At 38.5% G+C, this 27,064-nt stretch overlaps 1 long non-coding RNA gene across 7 annotated transcripts in view; it reads left to right on the top strand.

Annotated features, from left to right (window-relative positions):
* LOC111092101 overlaps positions 1 to 27,064 on the top strand; it is a 115,113-nt gene that overhangs the window by 30,202 nt on the left and 57,847 nt on the right. For 5 of the 7 annotated variants that reach the window (XR_005377586.1, XR_005377583.1, XR_005377587.1 and 2 more), the window contains exons 2-3: positions 841 to 1,216; positions 3,938 to 4,027. This is a non-coding gene — a long non-coding RNA (uncharacterized LOC111092101). Of the gene's footprint in view, positions 1 to 840; positions 1,217 to 1,560; positions 1,827 to 3,937; positions 4,028 to 27,064 lie in introns of those variants that run through there. The other 2 variants (XR_005377588.1, XR_005377584.1) reach the window with 2 other exon arrangements.

Consider the following 27,064-nt stretch of genomic DNA (forward strand, 5'->3'; position numbering starts at 1 on the left):
TTGCTTTTAAATTTTCTCCACTGTATGATTTTACAAAAGAGAAATATATCCTACTTTCACTTTTAATTGTCTTTAATTTCCCATTAGAACATCATTCCTTTGGCTAAAATATTGGGTTTTTCATTGATAGTTGATGCAGTGGCCTATGCTAACATATAATTTCCTGTCAGTGAGGTATTAAGATCTGCTGAAAAAATTGTAATAAAAATAATTCATTCTAAAGAATAGGTTTTGATAGGAAAAGGGAAAATGAGGTATTAGAGATTTAATGAGAGAGATTTTAACAAAGGAAGCAATCCAGAAATGGTTGGGTTTTGAGAAAATTATAGCAAACCTCATCTACTTTGCAGGCTTAAAATTCAAGGGGCCTGCTAGTGCGAGACCCTGAGGTCATAAATTGGGATTGTAGCCTTTCATGACCCTTGGTGTGAAACCTGGGATGATTTTAAATGTAAACTGATCTCAGGCTCAAGACTATACGAATATGGGAAATTCACTCATCCAACACTAGGATCTTGGGTTCGTGTCCTAAAGTAGATTTATGTAAAAATCAGTAGACCTAGAACAAAAGTTATGGTGGATAACACTGCTTTAATACATAAAAAGGTTTGCTGACATACATTTTTATCGATGGATAGGTTTCTTTCTTTGTGCAAATGAGATCTTCGTTTGGACTGCCAAACATCACACTCAACTCTTCATCTTAAAGTGCCCCCCAAATATATTTCCAATAATTTAAAATACATTTTAATTCAGCAGCAATCAAGGTTTCAGTCGATTTAAAACTACTGCCGTGACTCCTGAAGCAAAATTATACATTTAATATCTCTTGCCTTTCAGATCAGCAAATCCCAGAAGACTCGCTATAAATCTCTCGGCTTCCATCCCGTAATGACTTGGGCAGAAACATTCTGAATTAAACGATGCTGTGACGTGATTTATGTACATCTGGACTTTCAACCCAATGGCTTCCCAGCACTCTATCAATCTTTATAAAGTCCTGGCAATATACTTGAAAAGAATTGCAATGCAGTGAGTTAAAAGCGAGGCCTGGATTTTTGCCAATGTGACAAGATAAGAAGCTGTGTGACCTGGCCCATGCTGTGAAGCTGGTGCCGGAGAAATGATTGCACTTTGGGCTCAGAAGCCCCCTGAGCTCTGCTGCTTGCCCTCTCCAGTCAGCTGCCACAGCTTGAAATGACTACTGCCGGGAAAGGTTAGGAGAAACTTCAATGCTGGGGCTTCTTTGATATTTCTTTCATGACATTAAGTTGAAGCTGCTGGAGCATGGCTTGCATTTTAACCCTGTTAATTTATTCAGATTGGTGCCTCCCTAAACCTATACAATATAATTCAGCAAGCCCGCGGATTGTATTATTGTTCCCAGTATAAGGTAACTCTTACTCCCTATAAGGGGATTAAACCTTCCAGGCCCATGGACCGCAGGCTTGACTATGTGACTTGGTTTGGCTAATGAAATGTAGTCAGAAATGCTAGATGAGCACTGTGAGCAAAAGCTCTATGAGCTGTTGTGGTATTTCACCATCATTCTTTTCCCAGAGGCAGGTCCCAGATGGAGGCTGCTCATTCAACCTGAGTGGGCTCCAGATGAAAGAGCCCAAGCCAACCTATGATTGACATATAAAATGAGCAAGAAGAAAATTCTGTTTTAAGATACTGAGATTTGATGGTAGTAGGTGCCTTTTGTTACTGTAGCATAACTCAGTCTAAGCTGAGTGATAAAATCAGTATTCTTTATAGAAACTATAATAACCTACCAAACATGAATAAACCAAAAAAGCTCAGCAAACTTTTGGCCAATAAGAGTGTTGTCTTATTTCTTGTGATTTGGATTTCTGTACTCCCAGTCTATCCTTTTTATTTGTCCTTTGAAAAATATTGGAGATTGGGCTTGTTGCTTTCAGGAATGCTAGATGCCTGCACCCAAAGGGATCTCTCACTTTCCCTTTTTCTTGACAGAATGGAGGTAGGTCTGGACTCTTAAAGTCCAGAGATATCTCTCTCTCTTACCATTTATCCCCTGATGGCAGCAGTATGCCAGTCACAGTAAACTTCTCAAGTGAAAGCTGATGTCTGGAAAAATTCCTGGGAGAACAGGATAACTCAAATTACTGATCAAGTGCAGAGAAGTATCTGTGGTAGACCAGCTAGACTGGTACAGACTAGGGAAGATGTAATTTTTGGCAAGTCTAGGGTTGTCCAAATCAAAATGGAATGTAATTTGGGGAAGGCCACAAATCATGAAGACCTTAGTTCTAAATTCGGTACCATCTTTAATAACTTATAAACTTCAATGCCTTTTTTATCCCTAAAAATAATGATTGAATGATTGCACAAGTCAGCTTGACTGGGTTTTAATTCCAGCAATGCCAATTACTAGTTGTAAATGCTTGGGAAGCTACTTAAACTTTTCTGTGCTTAAATGGGTTCTGTCAGGAAAGGAGGACAATAATATGACCTATCTCATATGGTCATTGCAAGGATTATACGTGTTAATAGATGCAAAATGCTGAAATCGTTCTATAAGTATTCAATTATTTAAGCTAACTTCATTAGCTACCTTGCCTATCTCTAAAGGCTATAAGACTATGAGTTGCCTAAAAAGAACTTTATGAAATTTATAAAGCATTATTTTTGTTGTTTCTTATTTCACCTTGCTGTACAACATGACTATTTTTTTGTTGATTGTGATTCTTTGAGGGATAGCGATAATTTAGGATGCTAACTAGATTCATTCATGAGGCCAGTATTTTCTTGTGAGACCACTGGGGTAAAAAACAATTTGTAGGGGATCCCTGGGTGGTGCAGCGGTTTGGCGCCTGCCTTTGGCCCAGGGCGCGATCCTGGAGACCCGGGATCGAATCCCACGTCGGGCTCCCGGTGCATGGAGCCTGCTTCTCCCTCTGCCTGTGTCTCTGCCTCTCTCTCTCTCTCTCTCTATCATAAATAAATAAAAATAAAAAAAAAATAAAAAAAAACAATTTGTATCCACAAATCAGTCTTAAAATGCATGCCAAATGTGGTAGAATTTCCACAATTTGGTTGATTATTTGTGTCAAATATTTATCCCAAGGTGACTTCCTTTCTGAACCTGGGCCTCTATTCAAACCATGAAGACTGATTTCAGAAAACTAACGTTAAGATGATGAATCCTATCACAAAGGAAGAAAGAAAAAAAATCCATTCGCTGTGCATAATTCAATGCTGGAAAGATTCTTTGCAATTTATTAACTACCTACATTGCCCTCTTTCTCTCCCCATGGCTACTGCTCCTTTTGAGAACTATTCCAAATTTTACAAGACTTTACTGAAACTTTTCTGTCATTTTATTTTGGGAAGTTAAGGAATTATTTCATTCTAAACCACCCCCTCGCCCCCCCCACCCCCACCCCAATTACTGTGGAATCATTTTACCAAAAGTTGTCGAAATCAGATGCCTCCACCCTGGAGCTTTCCACTTTCCTCTATTTTTATTTATTTATTTTACTTCCTCTATTTTTAAAGACCTCTGTCACAGTGTGTATTTACTTCTGCATGTGGGTTAAGATGTCTTTTCAAGCTAGGTGAGAAATGTCAGAGGTCTATTGAAATAGATATCCTTCCTTATGACAAATGTATGAAATGGACATGGCATTGGCTTGGGACACAAAAATTGAATACTTCAACTCAATGAGTTAATGACAAAGTGATGGTTCAAGCTCAAACAGGAAGTATGAGGAAATGATAATGCCACCTCTTGAAAAATTCAGAAACTGGGGGTATGTTCTTTTCCTGTGTTCTTTCTGGTATTTTTCCCAGAGCATATTCTTCCTTTTGTCTTTTTTGGGGCATTCCACATAGCAATAGCACCACCTATTGACCTATTCCATCTGCTCACTTGCTGTCCTGAAGATTTTGCTAACTGCTCCCCTGACAGGTATGAAGAATTCAGCTTATGGTGTCACTGTTACCATCCGACTCGACTCTTGTTTTCTACTAAGCAGCTTTGTTCTACAGCAGCTTTACGGTTAGTTCAATAGCTCATGGCTATTAAAAAGAAATTTTAAGATATGCCATTTCTTAGCTCCTAGACTTTTTCAAAATTTTAAATTGTATAAGTACGATAAGTAACAGATTCTTCCGTCTTTCTCTTACAGTCAGTATAGTGTGAATAAATGAGCCATCCCAGGAGGCATATAAAGTTAACTGCTTAATAACGCTGGCTAATTAACCCAATTCAGCTTTACGTCTTTAACCTCAAGTATTATTTCGGCTTGTAAGAACAGACATAATAGACTTCAAGTTATGGGTTCCTTTTAACTTCCTGTGTAAATGGATCTAGAGAGTGTCCTAGGTGTGTGTGTGTGTGTGTGTGTGTGTGTGTGTGTGTAATCTTGGAAGAGAATCTTGGAAGAGCCTTATAAATATATTACTCATGAGGGTAAAGATCCTGCTTGCAGAGGGCATGGAAATTCTCTTTTATTCCTATCTTTGCTGAATTGTGAAATCGATTGACCAGACTAAAAATAAGTCAAGATTGTTTTAAAGTTGGATGTAAAGATCTCCTGACCAAGATTGACTTCTAAAGAAATAATTAAAGTGAGTTCTTACAGTCTCACCACAGCTTCCTGATGTTTGGCTACATATAAACAAATGTCTTGCACATAAGAAGGAACTGATAAATATTTGAACAACAAGGGAAGAGAAGAAGGGATAAGTACAAGGACTATCAGACCATAGTGCATGAACGTCAAGCCCAAAGTGGAGCCTGAGAAGGGTATCCATGTGTGTATGTTGTCCTGAGGGAGACCCCTTAGGTAAAACCCGTAATGAAGGGGATGAAGTAAGATAGCAAGGATGTGACCTTACTTAAGGTCTAGTCTCACCTCCATCCTATGGCTGAACTCTGGAGTATAAGCCACATCACAAATGTGTATCCTCGTATTGGTCAGTCATTCGCTGTATGTTTGTCCCTGGTTGCTTAGGGGTAGACTATAACTCCCTGGCAATAAATCTCTTCTAAGAGTTGAGGGCACTTCTCTGGAGAGGGAGCAGCTGGTCACCTTTAGTACATTAGTATCTAATATTCATAGCACCTAAGAAATGGGCACTCTGTTTCCTCTGGGGCATCCAGGTAAAGGCCTTCTGGGTGGGACTCTAAAAGTGTACTTCCACACTGCACCCTTTTGGTTTTAGTTTTATGTTCAAATGCATTCAAGTACACCATCAGTCATTTTAACTTTCCTGTTGCAAGCTAGGTCCTTTATTTCTATTCAACTCTGAATTGATTGGACTTCATCTTCAAGAATTTCCTTTTCCCAAACAGGATTTATGGGCATGATGGCTTGTATATTTGGAATGTTTTGTCTTTACACTTGAAGGATAATTTAGGGGGTATGAAATTCTTGAGTCTCACTTTTTTCTTCTCAGCTTTTCATTAATACTACTTTAGCCTTCCGTTATTATTTCCAAAGAAAAATATGAGGTAAACTAACTTTTCTTTTGTATGTCACTTACCTTTCCTGCCTGTGATTCCCATGTGATTTTTTTAATCCTTAAACTTCTGAAATTTCACCAGGATATATGTTGGCGTCTATGGTAGACAGAGTGGTGCTCCCCACTCCCACCCCAGAAGATGCCCACATCCTAGTTCCTGAAACTTGTTATATTACATGGAAAAGGACCTAAGTAAATGCAGTTAAGGATTTTGAGATAATGAGATTATCCTAGATTATCCAAGCGAGTCCGATTTAATCACAAGAGTCCTTTAAAACATCAGAGAGAATGTGTGAGGATGGAAACTGAGTCAGAAATGTGAAATCACTGCACTGCTGGCTTTGAAAATGAAAGAAGGAGGGATCCCTGGGTGGCTCAGCGGTTTAGCACCTGCCTTTGGCCCAGGGCGCGATCCTGGAGTCCCGGGATCGAATCCCAAGTCGGACTCCGCATGCATGGAGCCTGCTTCTCCCTCTGCCTATGTCTCTGCCTCTCTCTCTCTCTCTGTGTGTGTGTGTGTGTGTGTGTGTGTGTGTGACTATCATAAAAAAATTAAAAAAAAGAAAATGGAAGAAGCGGCTATGCATCAAGTAATTCAGGCATCTTCTAAGCTGGAAAAGGCAAGGAAATGATTTTTCCTTACAGTGTTCAGAAGGAATGCAGGCCTGTAGACACCTTAATTTAGATCAGTGAAGCCCATTTTGGACATCTGACTTCCAAAACTCTAAGATAATAAGTTTGTGTTGTTTTAAGCTGCTAAGTTTGGGATAATTTGTTACAGCACCCATAGGAAACTAATACAGTGTCAACCATTACTTCATCTCCTTTGTATGTCTTCCATATCTATCACCTCTTCCTACATTCCTTTTATTTCCTTTTTTTTTTTTTTTAAGATTTTATCTATTTATTCATGAAAGACACAGAGAGAGGCAGAGGGAGAAGCAGGCTCCCGGCCAGGAACCTGATGTGGGACTTGGTCTCAGGACCCCAGGATCATGCCCTGAATAGAATCAGGCACCCACTGGGCCACCCACATGTCCCCACAACAATCATTTTCTTTGTTCTTTTTCATTTTGTTTTGTATGATATTCTCAAACCTGACCATTGCAATCCCAATCACATTTTTAGTAGGGATGTTTCAATGTTTGTTACTACTAATATGCCCTTTGTTTCAATAATGCTTTCATATTTCTATTCCATTTTTTCCTTTGACTTGACCAACTAATTTTTCATTTCCTTCTGTTGTCTTGCAACATCCCTGAACTTGTGCACATTTTGATTCCAGGCTGTGTTTTCTTTTTCTTTGTCCTTTCTTTCTTTTTTGAGTCATCATGGTGCATGTCACTTCTTTTAAAATATGGAGAACTATATGTATCCCTGGGATTCCCTTTGTGGGATATTTTTCTTCATCTACTTTTTTACTTTGTTCTTTCCTACCCTCGTTTTTATTTGGTAATATCTGCCAAGAGGTGTCACACTTTGTTAAAATAACATTTGTTAAGTGGAGCACAGGGTGCCAGTGGCAAGCTGCTCAACAGGCCACAAGAGAAATAGAAATAGAGAAGTTTGTTACTCATAGGCCCTGGAGAAAGAGCAAAGCATGCTTCTAGGAGTCTCACGTGGTGAGATCAAGGTAGGGTGCAAAAGTGAGGCAAAATATGGGGCACACACCTTTATAAGGTTCCATAGGTGGGGTGATTTAGGTTTTCCAGGCTAAGGCTGGATTGGTTAATTCAAACCCAAACAGCAGGGTTTTATCTAAGGGGCACAGAAAGCATACTGGTACTGGGAGGCAAGGCCAACTGTTGATCACAAGGATTATGGGAAAATTACATCATGAACTTACATTTGCTTGTAATAACTCTGAAGGTTACTATCTAGCATGTACTTGCATGAGGGGCTAGTATCCGTTTAAGGTCGCTGCAGGCCACCTGACCAAACAAAATAGATGCTGAGGTAGCAATGCCCTGGAGTAACCTAGCTAAACTCTGTGAACAGATCTCAAGCTGGTCCCTAACTCTCATTTTGAATAGAGACAGCTATCTGATGGATAATACTATGGCGGGGCGGGGGGGGGAGGGGGTTGTGAGGAAGAAATAAATGCTCTGGGACAATCTGTGGTTCTACCAAGATCTGTTATTTTCAGCATCCTCTCAAAAAATATGTTTGTCCTTGGGCCTTACAAGTATATCCCACAACTAAATACCTGAAATCCAATTTCTCATTAGAAATCCACACTCTCTCTCTTCCTTTAGCATTGCAAGGAGAAGTCTTGCATATGGTATCACCACTGTGGTAATGTATTGCCATTTTAGTGCAGATTTGATAGTTTGGGGTATTATATTTCTTAGTCTGATTTGAGGTTGTAGCTCCTTTTTTTAAAATGCATTTTTAAAAGTTTGTTTATTTAAAATAATCTCTGGGGTACCTGGGTCACTCAGTGGTTGAGCATCTGCCTTTGGTTCAGGTTGTGTTCCCAGGGTCCTAGAATCAAGGACCTGCATCAGGCTCCCCACAGGGAGTCTGCTTCTCCCTCTGCCTATTCTCTGTCTCTCTCTCTCTCTCTCTCATGAATAAATAAATAAAATCTTTAAAAAAAAAAAAAGAAAAAAGAAAGTAATCTCTACACCCAATATCAGGCTTGAATTCATGAACCTGAGATCAAGAGTTGCATGCTCTTCTGACTGAGCCAGTCAAGCACCCTCCCCCCCTCCTTTCTTTTAACATTTAAAAAAATAGGTATATAATTCACATATCATAAAATTCATCCTTTTAAAGTATAAAATCCACTGTGGTTGGGTTATTATTTTTTTGTATATTCATGATATTGTATAGTCAACACCACTATCTAATTCCAGAGTATATTATTCCCCCACTCAAAGAAACTTTATACCTGTTAGCAGTCACTCCCAATTAGATTTCCTCCCCCAAGTCCCTGTAAACCACTACTCGACTGTCTATATGGATTTGCTTATTCTGGACATTTCACAGAAGTGGAATATTACAGTATGTGATTTTCTATGGCTTCTTTCACTTCACATGTTTTCATGGATTATTCATGCTGCAACATGAATCGGTACTTTATCTTTATTGCCAAATAATACTTCATTGTTTGGATATACCACATGTTATTACTTCACTCATTTTCTGATGGACATCTGGATTGTTTCCACTTTTTGGCTGTTATGAATAACGATGCTATGAACTTAGCAAACTTTTGTATAGATATGTTTTTAATTTTGCAGTGTACTCTTTTCTTTTTACGGATGGAAACTTTCCCTCTCTGTTAGTCTTTTTCTGGTGTGTTTCAAGAGAGAAGTGAAATTAAAATGCTTTTACTCTTCCAATCTTAATTAGAAATACTCATCTAAACTACAGTTATGAAAACTAAGGTCCAAAATCTTACATAAATTGCTCAGCAGCACCAGACTGTTAACAACAGAGCCCAGAATAGAGGTTTTCTTGACTTTTTCAGGGTGCTTTATTCCCATTTCCCCTTATGTTTCCATAATACCTTGATTCCTTTTTTCCCTGAAATTCTTTGGTTAGCTATTGCTGCATAATAAAATGCCTCAATGATATTGATATAAAACATCAGCCATTTATCAAGTCTCGTGAGCCTTCAGGTCAACTGAGTGGTTTTGCTGATTTGAGCTGGACGTGGTGGGGCTCCCTCATTCATCTTAGTCAGCTGCTGGTTTGCGAGGTGGTTTATTGATCGTTGCTATATTCTTTGACACATTGGGGATCTTGGCTGGGATAATTTATCACTGTTCCTCATGGCCTCTCATCCTCCAGTGCACTAGCCTAGACTTGGTCTCATGGGAAACTCAGGGTTCCATAAGAGAGAAAAAAACACACAAGTTTTCTTGAGGCTCAGACCCTGCATACTATAATTCTCCTGGCCCAACGAAGTCAGAAGGTCAGATCCAGATTCAAAGGTGAAAGTAATAGCTTCCACCTCACCCTGGGAAGAGCTGTAAGCTCACACTGCGAGGGATGTGGATTTGGGGGGTGGAGGGCAGCGGGGGTTAGGGGGTGGGGAATCGGGGCCATTTTGCAATCACTCTACCGCAACCTTGTACTAAGAATTACCTTTTAATGCTTATATAAAAGTTGACAAGGAAGTAACAGAAAATAGTTCAGAGAAATACAAAATTAACACTGGGTATAAACTTCTTACTGGAGTAAAATACCTATTCAGGGCTTTCTACAAACCTTCTCTTCTAGACGAACCAGTATGCCTGCTGTCTTCAAATCTACTCCCTCAGTCTTCTGACCTATACCCCTGTTTTGGTGGTGACTGATCTACGGCATGGCCTTTTTGCCTTTCCAAATTTTTCCCATGCTTCGAGTCTGGCTTCAGACTCTCATTAGCATCCAGAGCATTCCTCTCATAACACATTCATATAATAAATTTACTTGTCTGCCCACCATATCCTGTCCCACTGGACTGAAAACTCCTTGAGAACAGAGGTTTTGCCTAATGCAACTTTGAATCATCTAGCTCAGTGCCTAGCACATAGAAGCAGTGTAACAAATGTTTGTGGAATTTATAAACTAATGCACCCCCTTCAGCACATTGTGATTTTCTCCTATGAGAAACCTTTCAAACCTATGGATGATGAATTGTCTTTATCATTCACTGCATACTTTTCCCTTTGTGATATATTCTATATATGCATATGTATACATACATATATATACATACACAAACACACATATATCTTTATGTATATATACACATATGAATACATATGCATACACACATATTTTTATGTCTTATGTGGTTATTCTATTGCTGTTTAGCCTAATTAACCACCTCATCATAAATAATACTTTAAAAAAAAGATTTTATTTATTTATTTGAAAGAGAGAGAGAGTTAGAGAGAAGGAAATCACAAGTAGGGGGGAGCAGCAGAGGGAGAAGGAGGAGCAGACTGCCCGCTGAACAGGGAGCCTGATGCGAGGCTCCATGTGGGGCTCCATCCCACGAGACCATGACCTGATATGAAGGCAGATGCTTAACTGAATGAGCAACCCAGGTGCCCCATCATAAATAATACTTTTTTATTAAAGTATAGTTTTTAAAAAAATTTTATTTATTTATTCATGAGACAGAGAGAGAGAGGCAGAGACACAGGCAGAGGGAGAAGCAGGCTCCATGCAGGGAGCCCGCATGGGACTCAATCCCGGGTCTCCAGGATCACACCCTAGGCCGAAGGTGGCACTAAACTGCTGAGCCACCGGGGCTCCCCTATTAAAGTATAGTTGACATGCAATATCTTATTAGTCTTAGGTGTACAATATAATGATTCAACATTCACATACATTATAAAATGTTGTCTAGTTGCCATCCATCACCATACAGTTATTACAATATTATTGACTGTATTCTCTAATGTTACTGCCTACCAATCAGTAAGGATACATAAGCCCTTGCAAGATAAGTAAATTGTGGATCAGAGAGCTTAAGACACTTGCTCAAACTTCACTGCTAGGTAGTGGTGGAACTAGATTTCAATTCTAGGTCTGTTGAATGTGAAGCTATTATATATTTTCATTAAAACTCTTCAAAGTATTTGCCTTACAACTAGAAGTTTGTACCTCTTGATTTGCGGTTATAAGATAAATACATTTTGGAAGTGTAATGTACAACATGATGACTATAGTTAACATTGCTGTATGGTACATTTGAAAAATGTTTTAGAGATTAAACCCTAAAAGTTGTTATCACAAGAAAAAGATTTGTAACTATATGAGGTGATGGATGTTACTAAACTTGTGGTAATCATTTTGCAATATATGGATGACAAGTTACTACACTGTAAACTTATACAATGATTATGTCAATTATATCTCAATGGAACTATAAGAAAAAATCCCAGTATTATTGACTATATTCCCTATGCTGTACTTTATGTCTCTGTGATTTATTTATACTATAACTAACTCTAATTCTTCATTTATATTCAATTTTTTCTAAAAATAATTTGAGATGACATGTTTTTCAAAGATACAAAATAGGTCATTATGAGTAAATATTGAAAAGAATGGAGGAACCATTTTAGGGTAGGAACATTTCAGAAACCTGACATATTTTAGTTGCTTTAGCAATTATTTCAAATAAAAGCAAAACTAGAAACCTCATTTTCAGAGAAACTTTTAGGAGGAGTTTATATGGCTTCTTACATGAGGAATATCACAGAATATAATAGATGTCATGTATAAATGTGGTTTTGTAGCATAGGCAGAAATGTGTTTCACATGACTATTTCTCATACTGACCTTCAATTAAACCTAAAGTATTAAACCATAGCTTAATGACAGCTTTTCTGTGGAGAGCTAGGCCAGTTTAGGAGGGTGTGTTTCTGGGGTATACCAACTCAACATAATGATAGGGTTTTAAGAATATAAGCTAAGAAGGAATTTCAAGTTCTTGAAAAATTTGCCCTCAAGTTTCTGTTATGTTGCTTGGTATTGGAAGGTTTCTAAGATCAACATACTTGACACTGGACTCCCTAAAACATGCCAGAAATATAGGTTTTGAACACTAATTAAAATGTGATCTGCAATAAAGTTTAGATACAGATTGCCAGGAGATAATCTTGATATATTTTTATGAAAACAAATTTCATGATGAGGCTCACCATAGAATACAAGAGAGTCAAGAAAATGTTTCCAAAGTATATCTAACCAAGTATATCTTCTCTCATGTCTAACTCACATATTCATTAAGATAAATGTTTATTCCATATATTAAATTCATCTATATTTTCCATAATTTAATAATGTAATCAATGAATCCATGTTGAAAGCAGGAATGAAGGCATCAGGAGGTAGGATTTTGCCAAAATGGGGCTATTGTTGATGGTAGAGATCTATGGAACTAGGAAGATAAATGTGTTGGCTATTTTTTTATTCCCCATCCATTCTCAGCTTTCTCCCCTCTGCTCTGTGTCTCAAGAGGCTGATCATTCTGGATTACATTAGCTGTTTCTCTTGTCAGTTGGTCCTTCCCTGAATTTGACCAATGGGAAGCTCTGCCAGAGATCATGGGAAGAAAAGAGCTGAGAATGTTTTTTTTTCCCTACTCTCTGTTGTCCTTAGTTTTTCATTTCTGGAAATGGCTGAGTCCAACAATAATTACAGGGACTACTCATCTTCCATGACTCCATCATAACATCATCAATGCCCCACATCCTTTCAAACCTATGGATGATGGCAGCTTCTCATTGTTACCAGTTTCTGTATGCTTCATCCTTCCTTGTTGGTTCTTTTAATGCTGCCCATACCTCTGTAAATAATCTTTTTGTTGAATCATTTGGAAAAAAGTGCTGTGTCCTTGTAGAATACTGATTAAAATAGTAGGAGGTATTATACTATAGTAGGAGGTATTATACTGTAATCAAATAGGAGTTTGCAATAGATTATTTTAAGTAAAGGAAAGTGGCAATGAAGTTAGATATTAAGATTATGTAATCTTGTTGTCTATATATATACTGAGGGTAGATCTCAGAATATTTGCTTGACCACCATAGAGGTAAGATGTGAGTGGAAGGCAAGACTGAGGTATTGCAATGAAAAAATTAGTGAAAATAAAGATGCAAGTCAGCCCCAACATGGGTGTGAGCCTGTGTGTGTGTGTGTGTGTGTGTGTGTGTGTGTGGGTGGGTGGGTGTCTGGGTATCTGGGTGTCTGTGTATGTGTGTGAATCAGATTAGGTGAAGGGGCTGGAAAATCTGGATATTTGTTTTCCCATAGAATATGTGAGAAAACACTGAATTTTAATGTAGAAATCATGATAAGAAATCATATTAAGCACTTTTTAAATTTCATAATTTGTGGTAAGAGATTAAATGATAAAGATTCAGGGAGAATTAACTGGCAAGATGGTGGCCACAAGGAAGAAGCTTGTTTTTTTCAGCAGCCAGAATGTACCTACCTTTTCGTCTCTCCCCGGACCTGCCACTACCAAGCCTATCCAGACCAACACTTAGAAGAACTATAAAGCAGACAGATTTTTCCTTGTAACTCTGCAACTTAATCTTCATAGAGTGATTTAATCAACAGATCAAGTTAACTTAGGGCTACAGAAAAGGGTCTTAACCTAAAACCACCAGCAACTCTTTGACAGAGTTCAGATTTTTTCTCTGTGGTCTGCTTTCCCTCCTCATTAATATTCTTTCATTCCCTGATGTTACAGGAAAGCCCCAACACTTCTTGGTTCAGAGAGGACAACCAGTAATTTTATTTTATCTGTTGTGAAGGGCTGTGGTGGACAGCCTGAGGACACAGAGCTGAGGTTGAATTTAGCCTCTGCCTTACTTGCTATGAGTTCTTGAGCAAATTAACTTCTCAGAGTTTCAGTTCATCATCAGAAAAATGCAAGATTACACTCCAGTGTGAGAAGATATATAATTCACATGTAATAAACACTGAGCCCTTCTGAGCCTCCCTTACCTCATCAGGATAATTCTGATTCCTTTGGATTGTTGACTAGGAGTAAATGGGATAATATATGTGAGTTTCCAGGCACTTTCAATGTACATTCATCTTAACTGTTCCACCAACACTTGACTGTGGTCAAGAATGACAGGGGACAGGCCATAGAGAAGACAGCAGTGGGAGGGGAGCCTCTTGCCTAATGAAATTGAGTACAGTAAGCTCACCAGACTAAGTGACATTTCATTTGGCCCTTAAAAAGTAAAAAAGTCTTACAAGTGGACATGGGTAAAAGTGTAGGTAGAAAGATGGAGAACATATTTCAAACTGACTACAACCTAGGGTTCTTTTTGAGAAATACTAACAGAGATATCTGGGGATGATGGATAAAGCCAAACTGTGAGTGGTGAATTTGAATATAAGGCAAATATAGGATTTTCTTCATTAAAGAAAGGACTATGGAAAGCTCTTAAGAAGTTCAAAGGTATGGCTATGTTAGATCTAGACAGGAAGTCAGATGTGAAAAAGGATCATATGGACTTGACATTTTGAATGAAATCACTCAGCTCATTTATTGAAATGGAGGAAGGGGTAATAATTCCGATGGCATGTCTCTGAGTCTCATAAACACAAATAGGATGGGTGGGGTGGGTGGGGGTAGAGGAAAGATTATTTTGCCAACTATTGTATCCTCAAAGCAGCATGGAAAGGGACATTGGAGTGACTTACCAATATGTCACAGAAAACATTCTATAGGTTGCTTTTTAGGTTATTTTCCTGTTGCCTATCTTCTTCTTCTCCAACCAAATCCATTTTCTTCCTTCTCCATTCTTGCTATGTGCTCTAGGGGAAGGGTTATGATTCCTATGGACTTCATAGCCCAGACTCCATTATTTTCTGGCTTTTGGTTAGATTTTGGAGACAGTAGTAGACACATGATGGTAGAAGAAAAAGAAAAGTCAGAGTAGCCATTCTTCTGGCTCTCTCCCTAATTTTGCTTCATTTCTGGCAATGGTTGCCAATTGGCCTCTGCACTCATTAGGCTCCTCCCTTTGACCCTTTAGGCCTAGATCCAAGGTGACAACAACTCCCTACAATTACTAGCCCCCTGGACACTGTAACCTCCCTGTAGGTTCCCTTAGCCCCACCTACACCCCTGTAAGCAGTCTGTTTATTAAGATAGCTTGAACAGGGGTACCTGGTGGCTCAGTCAGTTGAGCATCTGCCTTCAGCTCAGGTCATGATCTCAGGGTCCTGGGATCCTGTATCAGGGTCTCTGCTCAAGAGGAAATCTGCTTCTCCCTCTCCCTCTGCCTGTTAACTCCCTACTTGTGATCTCTCTCCCTCTCTTGTAAATAAGTAAGTAAAATCTTTTTTAAAAAATAGAATAAAATCTCTTGAACAATTGCCATTGGGTTCTGTTTCCCAGCAGGATCTTGGCTGATACAGTTGCTAATCCCTGATCTGCAATTTCCCCTGAAACACCACCCAGATTAACAAGATTTGAGAAAGCCTTCAGGGCCTTCTGTATCCTCCCACTGGCATTAGTGCCAGGACATTCAGCTATCTAAGAGATTTCGCATTTAGCACCAATTATTCCTACTCATTCTCACTTCCTCTGGTCTTGGCTGGTTTAGTCAATGGTTCCACCATTCACTCAGTTGTTCAAAGCTGAAGAAATAATTTTTGATTATTCTATTTCTCCCAACTCCCACCGCCTGTCCAGCCTATCGCTGATCCTGTCACTTATGTCTCCAAAGTATGTCTGCATCTGCCCATTTCTCCTCACCTCCACAGCTAACAATTTAGCCTGAGCCCCCATCATCTCTAACCTGGATGGTTTCAATGGCCTCTTCATGGTTCTCCCTACTTCTTCCTTCCAAGTCATTTTTCACCTCGCAGTCAGAGTGACATATTTAACAAGTAAATCATACTATATTACTCCCTTGTAACCACCAAAGCCTCATATTGCTCTTAGATTAATGTCAAAGCCTTAGCATGTTCCTGTGACATCTCTTCTCTCCTTGGTCAGGATGGCTACTCTGACTTTTCTTTTTCTTCTACCATCATGTGTCTACTGCTGTCTCCAAAATCTAACCAAAAGCCAGAAAATAATGGAGTCTGGGCTATGAAGTCCATAGGAATCATAACCCCTTCCCCTAGGGCACATAGCAAGAATGGAGAAGGAAGAAAATGGATTTGGTTGGAGAAGAAGATAGGCAACAGGAAAAAACCTACAAAAATAACCTCCTTGCCTTTTTATTACTGGGATGCAACCATTCAGGGGTTCAGTCCTTCCTTAGAACATTCCATTTTTGTGTTTTCAGGACATTTGCACTTGCAGCTTTTTCCTCCAAAATCATCACTTACAGTTTATGCATGGTTGGTTCCTTCCTGTCATTCAAATCTCCATTTAAATGCCACCTCCTAAGGGAGTCTCTCCTGATCACACACTATAAATTACCCCTCCTTCACTGTTACTATCACATTATGTATTTATTTTCTTTATTGTCTTGAATCTCATGGATGCTTTCTGAAATTTCTTTGTTCTTTCATTAGTTTATTTCCAGCCTCCTTCAGTTCTCCTGCAATAAAACCTCCAAGGGAGCTGAGGGTTTTGTCTAATTCACCATTGTATTAATAGGACCTAGAAGAGGACCCAACCATAATAAATGACCTATCAATATTAGTGGAATGAGGGAATGAGCCAAACAGTCTACAAGTTAGGTGGAGAAAAGGGAAAAAAAAGCAAAGAGATACCATTTTCATTTATTTGGTGGGGAAAAATTGCTAAAACCAAGCTTGGCAAAATGTTGAAAAAAGTGAAACTTTCAAGCATTGCTCTGAGGATGTCAAATGGTACACCCATTTTAGATAGCAATTTTGCAGCATAAAATTGAAAATGTGGTTAACATTTGACTCATTTGACTCAGGAATTCCACTTATAAGAAGCCACATTACCTTGCATATTTGTACAAGCAGATGTTATGAGAATGTCTTTATATTTTCATGTTCACAGAAAAATTAAGCCCCTTTAAATGGAGGAATAAATAAAATGTGACACATTTACTACATAGCAGCTAAAAGGAGTGCCTGTTATGTGTATGTGTGTAGATGTATAAATATATAAAATTCAGGTGGTATCTCCAAAACATAGTTTAAAGTAAAAAGAGGAAACATGCACTTTGACATCATTTACGTAGATAAAACACACATATATTCTATTCTACCTTTTGTTCATGGAGTGGAAAGAAGCCCACCAGTGACTATTGTTGGCTTTGGGGAGGGGGTTAGGGAATGGGACTAGGGTATCTCTGATGAAAAGGGAACGTGTAATGTTTTATTTGTTTCCCAGAATAAACATAACCAAATATTAACAATTGCTAACTCTGAATGATGACCATATGAGTGTTTTGTCCTATTTTAAAAATCATATTCAGTAACTTTTAATTTGTAAAATTAAAAGAATAACAGGTAACGAAACTGAAGTCAACTATTTGGTAATGGAAGCAGATTTAAAAAATAAGAAAAATGAAAAAAAAAAAGAAAAGTGCAAGAGTTGAGTCAGACTGCTGACTGGGCACTGAAGGTGCGCAGAAAGGGGATGCTAGTAGGATCTGATCCCTTTCACTTTCTGCACCAGTGCACCCATCACCCTCTGCTGCAGGAGTTGGCTGCAAACAGCTCATGGTTGTCCTCTCTTCTCGACAAATGCGTCATGCTGCAGTCCCTGAGCTATGCTGCAGGACACCTGAGGTCCAGGTTTACTCGGTGGTTCCACTCTTCTCAAGGCCTATGTGAATGGCTATTGGTATGACAGTTGGTACGTTCCTGGTATTTTTATCTCAAATATTTTACTGTCTTCCAGTAGTTAAGATAATATCTATGCACCTTTCATGAAAAAGAAAAAAACCTAACCCAGTGAGTTTAGGGTGTGTGTATGTACAGAATTGGACTAAAAGTGGTTCAGAATGATTCAAAATAAATCCTAAACCCAAGAAGGTATTCTTATATCCCTCATCTTATCATATGTCACCATCTGATCTCAATTGGCTGAGCTCCTTAATATGAAACAAACTCACCATTCCACACTTAGAACAATAAAAGTACAGACTGCCAAGAACCAAGAGATGTCAGCACACTCAATGGTGTGAATTTATTCCTAAAATTGGACAGGGATTTCCTGATTATCCATGGACAGAAGATCTGAAATCTAAAAAGGAGCTGGGTCCTGCATATGAGGGAAACTGAGTGTACCACACAGCAGAGAAGGCTGCACCTGCCAGAGACACACGCTGCTGCCTAGATCATGATGCCAAGGGCAGGCCCAGCACACTTGTATCCAAGTAGACAAAAGCTATGTCCAAAGGTTCCTCATCTTGCTTCCTAGGAAACCATAGTAGCAAGAAGTCCTTACCACGGCCCAGATTTGTGGTTATTTTTATATGGTTTAAAGAACTAGACAAAATTGGATGGGATTCCCAGTTTCCCCGTTGGTCAGCCAATGGGGCCATGAGTAAATTACTTTACTTCTCTGGCCTTCCATTTCTTTGTATGTAGAATGGGATTACTATAAGTTTTCAATGAAATAATGCATTACAAGAGTCCATATTAAGCACAAAGTCAAGGTTAGTGTCTTTTCCCTGAGCTTACATGGGCGTGGCTTGGCCTTGATGACAACACCTGTTGCTTTTCTGGCCAGGGCCTACCTAATTGCCTCCCCAAATGGTCTGTAGACAAGGCATGGGTTCTCAGCAGAGTGTCCTATCCTTCTACACCCATGAGGGTTCTATATTTGTACATGTTGCCAAAATCCTTCACTATCTTGAAATGTAATATGACTAGGAACAGAGGCTGAAGTGAAGCTACGGTCAGGTTTTTTGGTGCCATCCCAAAACATTTCATCTCCTAAAGTTTTTTTTTTTTTAAACATATGTGTTACACCATTTGAGAGCTTGTAGTTGCCTTTATCTTTCATCTATATATAAAGCAGCACAATCACTGTAGCTTATCCCCAGCAGAGGTTGGAAATAATGTCTTGGAAGGAAATCCAATTCCCTTTGCTTTCTCAGCCCATTCCAGCACAGCTGCATGTTTGCCTGATATCAAACATTTAGTGGCAAACAAACTGGTAGATGTTATCTCATGTAATTTCAGGATATTGCTTCATTAGTGGAGCAATGGAAATTGACTGTTTCTTCCTCGATATCTCACACACACTCTTACCCCAAGTTTATTTTTTTTCTTCCTGTTTACTGCTTTGCTGGAAATGTTTTGACATTTCAACTTCCTAGCAAAAATGGGTGATTGAGTATACACATTTGCTTTCCTTTTCTCCAAAGCTTTATTCATATGAAAGTAAAGCAATTTTTTTTAAAAAAAGAATAAGACCCACAAAGGACAGGAAAAGCAACTACTTGGATGTTGGAAGCTGGGAAATGGATGAATGAGAAGAACCTGATTTAGCAAACTAAAGAAAGCTACATTATAAATCTCTAGTTGAGACAGGTGAGAAGCAATCCAATTAACGATCAGTGTTGTGACTTCTGGAAATAGGAATAAGGATAGGGCCAGGATAGGTGATTGGTTGAAGATCTCTTAATGAGATTTGATCTAAGATCCTATTGTCTACTCCGTGTAGCTGAGCAGTTGCCCCTTTGCAACCTGGTAACATACAAGGTGAGTCATAGGAGTGTGCAATTGAGAGGTCTCTGGATTGGAGGGCTCTAGGCACAGTTGGGAATGGGGTAAATATCACAGTGAAAGCAGCAAGGTTCAGGTCTTTGCCTGGCATTTGCAGAACCCATGGGAACCATGGCTCCTTGTGTACTCTCCCTTCTCTTCCCATCTTGGTCCCTTGCCTCACTGTCAAGGCTTCAAATGAGCACCTTTGGAGACCCAGCCCTCCTGTTCAAGCTCTACCAAATCCCCACAAACTCTCACTCCTTGTCCATGCCTTGGTTTCAGGAGAATATACACTGGTGGGTAGAATTATTCACCATAAGGAGGATAGATTGAGACAAGAGGCCTATATAGTCCCTGCGGCAAGCTGGAGGTCATTTGGGCAGAAATACTGAAGCATGGTCTAGAAATAGGGGAGAATCCCCTAACCTTGGAGAAGGGCATTCCAGGGAAGGGCATTCCAGAGAAGGGCCAGAGCAGAGTCCTTTAAAAAATATATAAAGTGATCAACTGTCTCATACTGATTTTAGCACTGAAAGCCTTGTATCTTGGGAAACTCCTTAGTCCTAGGAAAACCATGATGGCTGTCACCCTACCGGGCTCAAGAGTAGTACTGTATTTGCATACATAACTCTGAGACCCCCTAGCCCTCTTTTCCCATTTGGTTTTCAGAGTGCTGGCAGCAAAGCCCATGTTTTCCAGGCAGGAAATTAGAAATCTTCTTCTGGGGAATCTTATCCATCCAAGAAGTAAAAGCTAAAGACTCTGACATTAATGATTCTCCTTGGGAACTCCCTTAGATGCTTCTACAGTAAAGTCCAGAGTTGACAAAGCCCATCCACTAGTTCAGAGCATCCCATCAACTTTTCAGCGGCCTATGCTTAGATATAAGCAGACAGCCAAGGATCACCAGACATTCAGGAAATCCTTGGCATGAGAGATTAAGACCAAACAGGGAAAACAACTACTTAGAAGGAAAGATATGCCAAAAGGAGAAATTTTAAAGCATATACATTAATATATTCAGAATCCCAGAAGCAGATATTGTATTCACGGGCAAAAGAACAGGGTATTATAACAAGAAAGCTCAGATAATAAAAAGACCTCTTAGAAATTGAAATGTGAGAACATATATAAGAACTCCATTTAAGTATTGGAAAATAAAGTTGAGCATATATTCACAAAAGGAAGAATAACAAGACAGAGATGTAAAGTAAGAGAGAAAAATAAAGAGAGGGCAGCCCTGGTGGCACAGTGGTTTAGTGCCGCATGCAGCCCAAGGTGTGATCCTGGAGACCCAGGATCGAGTCCCACGGCAGGCTCCCTGCTTGGAGCCTGCTTCTCTCTCTGCCTGTGTCTCTGCCTCTCTCTGTGTGTCTCTCATGAATAAATAAATAAAATCTTTAAAAAAAAAAAAAGAAGAAAGAGAAAGCTAGAGTACCGATCCAGCTCTAAAAATTAAAAAGAAGTAGGAATTTCAGACAGAGATATCAGAGAAGCAGAGAGTATGAAAACATAATTCAACAAATTCCCCAGAATGAAGGGACACAAATTTCTAAGTTAAATAAACTCAGCAAGTGCCAAGTATAATGGATGAAAATATTCCTATGCCAAGATACAGGAGATACGTCACAGGCATGGGACAAAAAGAAGGCACTACATGAGAAAAGAAGTCGCAATTAAAGACTAAAAGTTGAGAAGGGTCTTGAACTTCTCATGATGAATGCTAGAAGCTATAGATAACACTTAAAGCTACAGACAACAGAAACATGCCTTCAAAATTCGAAAAGAAATTTATTTTCAAGCTAGAATTATGTACCTTGGCAACATGTCATTCAATGTGAGGACAGAATATTTTCAGACACATGTGATCTCCGAAATTTTTCTTCAAGCAACTATTGGAGGCTGTGTACCATCAAGGCTAATAAATAAGCTAAGAAAAAAAAAGATACAGGATTTAAGAAACAGAGAACAAAATATAGGGAAGAGATCACAAGAATCACCAGAAGATTGTTGATTGACCAGCACAGGACAACTGTCCCATTGAAAGGATGTCAGAAGGTTTTGGGAGAAATTTATTTGAGATAATGAAATTATTGGATAATGACATATCTGAATTTTTTTATTTATTTCATTTTTAAAGTAAGCTCAACACCCAATGTGGAGTTTGAACAGATGACCTGAAGATCAAGAGTTGCATGCTCTACTGTTTGAGCTGGCCATGTGCCTCAGTATAGCTGAACATCTAAAGAGGAGATATAAGTAATTAGCAGAGTATTCGGGTTGGTTTACTAAAAAAAATATTACACGGAGAATTAGGGAAACAAACAGAACACGATTATTAATTATAAAAAAACAAAGGTTGCAAGAAATGAAAAGTAATTATATTACATGGATCAGCTGTCAATAGCACATGCACAACAAATACATATTGCTCTAGCCCAAATTGGGATATAACTATCCTAAGAGGATGGGGAAAGGGAAAAAGTGCATTTGGTGGGGGATAAGTGAGTGGGAAGATGCAGGAGAGGTCATGCAACGTTATCTTTTCCATAATAGAGAGAAAATAGATAATGCCCAAGAGTGAAAATTAAGAGGGAACAATAAACATAAGCATGCAATTTTAAGTAATATGGATGCCTAAACCAAAAAAATAGAAAAGTTTTGAAATACTTATGTGTTGCATGGGCACAGTGCCTGCAAGGATATAGGGGACTGGTGTTTTTGATGATAAACATTGGAAAAATACTCTTTCAACCATGTACATGTATAACTTCATGCAATCACCCCCTTAAAAGAAAAGACACATTAAAGAATTCTAAGTTATAAATTAGCTTCTTTGGTGCACCTGGGTGGCTCAGTGGTTGAGCATCTGCCTTTGGCTCAGGTCATGATCTCTGAGTCCTGGGATGGGGTCCTGCATCAAGCTCCCCTCAGGGAGCCTGTTTCTCCTTCTGCCTCTCTGTGTGTGTCTCTCATGAATACATAAATAAAATCCTAACAAAATAAACTAGCTTCTTCTTTATTTTTTTTTTCTATTAACTTTTTTTATACAACCATTTAAATATTTTTTGTTTAAATGGATTCAATGGTAGGGGTACCTAGGTGGTGTAGTAGGTTAAGCATCCAACTCTCAGTTTTGGCTCAAGTCATGATCTTGGGGTCCTGAAATCAAGCCCCATATTGGCCTTTATGCTCAGCCTGGAGTCTGCTTAAGATTCTCTCTCTCTCTCTCTGCCCCTGCCCCCATGAGTGCATGCTTTCTTTCTCTCTCTCTAAAAGTAAATAAATAAAACTTTTAAAAAAATGAATTCAATGGTATTGACCAAAATAACTGACAGATGACCACAGTGGTACTGTTTTAGCTTTAGGTTATATGTAGTTTATTAAATTGAAAGGAATCCAATGTAGTTGTTTAAGTTTTTCATTAGAGAAAGTACAACATTTTTAAATGAAGTGTGAAGTTTAAATAGCTTTGTGTTCATGAGCTGAATAAAGTGAAAATTTTATTTATTTAGAATTATAGGAAAATTTGATCTTTTCATTAATTGAGCATTCAGATTTTATAAGTGTAGTAGACTGATTTTGAAAATGCACTGATTCTTCACCTTTCCTATATGTATTCTCTATATAATGTGACTTTGTAGCAATTTCAATTGACGAGTGCAGTCCTTCTCTGTCTTGGAATTCAGGCTAGTCTTGTGATTTGCTTGGTCAATGAATGTTGTGGAAGTGATGGTCTGCTAGCTTGTAAGGAGCTTTGTGTATGTACACACTTTCTCTTAGACTCCTACCACTTTCAAGAAAACTGCCATGAAAGACCAGACTATTTGGTTGAAAATGTAACATAGATGAGAACTCTGTTGTCTTAGCCAAGGCCATGTTAAAAGGGCCTACATCCAAGCTATGTGAGGGAGCCTGGCTTTAGGTCAGCATAGATGTCAACCAACCAACAGTTAACTGTAGAGACAAGAGTGAAACCAGCTGAGATCAAAACTGCCCTGTTCACCTGAGACCTGATGAACAACAACAACAAAAAAGTTTGTTTAGCCACTAAATCTGGGATAGGCTTGTTACACAGTACTAGCTAACTAGTACACACTATCAGTTGTCAACTTGTACCATAAATGAATATTCAACTTTCAAAGAATTGGGATTTAAGGGTTTGTTTTTTTTATATAGTATCCTTATGAAGAAAATGTCATACATTCTCTAAGCAGGGAAAGTAATCTTAACAGGAAAACATTTGTTCTGCTTTCCTGAGTATAGAGGCACCATCAGGAATAGCAGCCAGAGAGAGCAGCCAGTGTATGATTCTACTCTTGTCTAATGCAGTTGCCCTGCATATAGAGAAAGGATAATTGCTTTAGTGTTGGAGAGAGGTTAATAAGACTAGCTCCTTAAAGGGCAAGAGTAGAAATAAACCTGAATGGTGAGTGTCCAAGTTGGGAAGTCCATGAAAGAGCAGGGATTAAGATTCAATTTTTATTTGTTTTATATGGGATGTAAAATGTCACACTTTAACCCATCCAATTTATGGTTCCTATGAACTTTTAGCAAAATCTATAATGCTTGCTCATGTTTTTTTGTGACTGGGCACTATATAAACAATTGGAAGGTGTTGCAAATTTTGAATCCAGATTATTAGCAATGGGTTGGTGGGATGGTGGGGGAGGGCATTTTGAAAGGACCCAGAAATCAGATTCAGTGATATCCTTCAAATTGAAATTCCCCCCAAATAAGGCTATATTAGGGGAGAACTTGGGGTGCCTGGTTTGCTCAGTCAGTTAAGCATCTGACTCTTGATTTCAGCTCAGGTCATGATCTCAGGGTTGTGAGATTGATCCCACATCAGGCTCTGCAGTGAGTGTGGGGCCTGCTTAAGATTTTCTTTCTCCCTCTCCCTCTGCCACTCCCCATCCTCCAATGGACAAGTGCTCTTCCTATCCTATTTCTCAAAAAAAAAAGAGAGAATTTATAGACTTATATTTTGTAGTGGTCTGAACCAATTTTACCCAGACTGTTAAGGGAAGGGAGCCCAACTAATGTCTCAATTGCATAAGACAGCATACAAAGTTGTGGGGTACATTAGAAAATACAGTAGAAGTTAAGCATACCTATATTATAGGACCCAATAATGTGACTCCCAAGTATTTACTTAAATGCAATGAAAACCTGTACTCACACAAAAACCTATACTTGCATGTTTATAAGTTATCATGTTTATAGTCACCTCAAACTGGAAAACAACTCAAATGTCCTTCAACTAGAGTTGGCAAACAAATGGTGCTATATCTATAAAATGGAATACTAGGGCACCTGGGTGGCTCAGTTGGTTAAGTGTCTGACTCTTGATTTCAGCTGAGGTCATGATCTCAGGGTCATGAGATCAAGCTCTGCCTGGGGCTCTGTGCTGAGAATGGAGCCTGCTTAAGATTCTCTCTCTCTCTCCATCTGACACCTTTGCCCCAATTTGTGCTCTCTTCCTTTAAAAAGTAAACAAATAAAAATAAAATGGAATACCAGTCAGCAATAAAAAACGAATTGCTGAAATATGCAATAACAGAGATAAATCTTAAATGCATTATATTACGTGGAAGAAGCCAGATTCAGAAAGCCACTGTATGATTCCATTTATATGACACTTTTGCAAAAACAAACTATGGGACAGAAAATAGATTTGTGGTTGCCAGGAGCTAGGGATATATGTATGTATGTATAGGTTGACTACAAAGGGGCGTAGAGGAATTTTTTGAGGGAAGGAAGTGTCCTACATCTTGATCATGATGGTGGTTACATGACTGCATACATTTATCAAAACTTGTAGAATTTATACAACAAAGGGAGATTTAGATCTTAGTTTTAAAAATGGAAAAAGTGTTCCAGAATTGGGATGTTAGCCTAAAAGGGTTTTTAATCTACTTTTGACAGTAGGTACTATTATTATTATAAAATTATTACTGATAGAAGTTTAACTGAGCTAAAATCTCCTTGAAGGCTACAGATATGAACTGATAAAGCAGGAAAGGATTTCCAAACCACAAATGCTTAAGGAATCTTAAAAGTATTAGTTGGATCTAAGCTGGCTCTAAATGAAGAGTGGGAAAATTAGGTAAATGGAAAAAAGGAGGAAAGTGAGTAAAATTCAATTTTATTCTTGTGACTGTGGTAGTTATTACTGTTAATAAAAACTAATGCCACAGGCAGTGTGACATCCTCCCTTGCCCAACCTCCTTTGCCTAAAACAATCCTCCAGAATGGTCTCCACAATATAGAGGACCCCAAGCTCACTGATTCTTTCCACATCTATGTGATTCAAGACTAACTTCATTTAAAGGCATCCATTTGCAAAGATCATGTGGGAAATGTTCAAAATCAGGTTCAAAGTGACATAACTTGAGACTTTGGGAATTAAGACTTGCTTTTACCTTGAGATTTCCCTCAAAATAATAAAAGGATAAAAGGGGAGATTAAGAAATGGATTCATAATCATCAAATCAAGATGGATCAAGTTTTGTTTGCCTAAGATGACTATCAGTTGCAAAAGAGGAAAAATATGTATTTTAGTTAACAATAATTTCTAGAGAATGTGTTTATTTATATGAAGAATTCCAGGGGACTAAATGAAATTCTATTTGGGAATAATATGTTGTTTTTGTTTTAAACTCTCCATTTGTTATGATAATGATCTGTCTTCAATAGACAAATTGTATTTCCTCCTAGTTCAGAGATTAATTTATTAAGATGGTTCCTACCCAAGGCTTATACATATGAGCTTGGAATAATCCAGTGAATCTTAGACTTCAAATGGTTTGGACAGCTCTTCTAATCAGCTTCAGAGTAAAGATTTGTACAAAACAGAAGTTGATATAACTCCTTGAAAATATAGTCTCAGTTTGGGTTTGGCCTCCTGGGCTTTGATGAGAGTGGGACATGTGCCTATAATGATAATGGCCAATGTCATTTCAACAGTGATGTCTAGTATTGGTGACTTAAGGGGCCAAATGCACCCCACCCCAAAGTTGCATTATATGATTTTCATTCTCATTAAATACTCAGGGCCAAAAATAAAACACAGGGAGCTGTGAGGAAATCAGGCAACTTACTTAGAGCAAAAATAAGTGCAGATTTATTAGCCCTTTTTATTATTAATTTTAAATGTCTAGAACAGCTTCAGGCCATGTTTACTTTTTTTAGGTCAAGGAGTAGCCAAAATAATTGCACATTTCACTGGGGGATTTGTATGTTAGCCCTTTTTGGTAAAGTTCTGACCATGTATTATCAGATCAGAATTTAGCAGCAGCATTTACTGCTATTGCCAATTGGAAACAGAGCACTAAAATGGGCAAAGTGTGCCATGTGGGCAGGCCCTTGGAAGGGTATCAAGGTTAATTAATTTAAGTTGAAAGTTTTGATGATTATCAAGCAGGCAAAACTCAGA

This window comes from Canis lupus, chromosome 24, assembly GCF_011100685.1.
Source record: "Canis lupus familiaris isolate Mischka breed German Shepherd chromosome 24, alternate assembly UU_Cfam_GSD_1.0, whole genome shotgun sequence".
Lineage (NCBI taxonomy): Eukaryota > Metazoa > Chordata > Mammalia > Carnivora > Canidae > Canis > Canis lupus.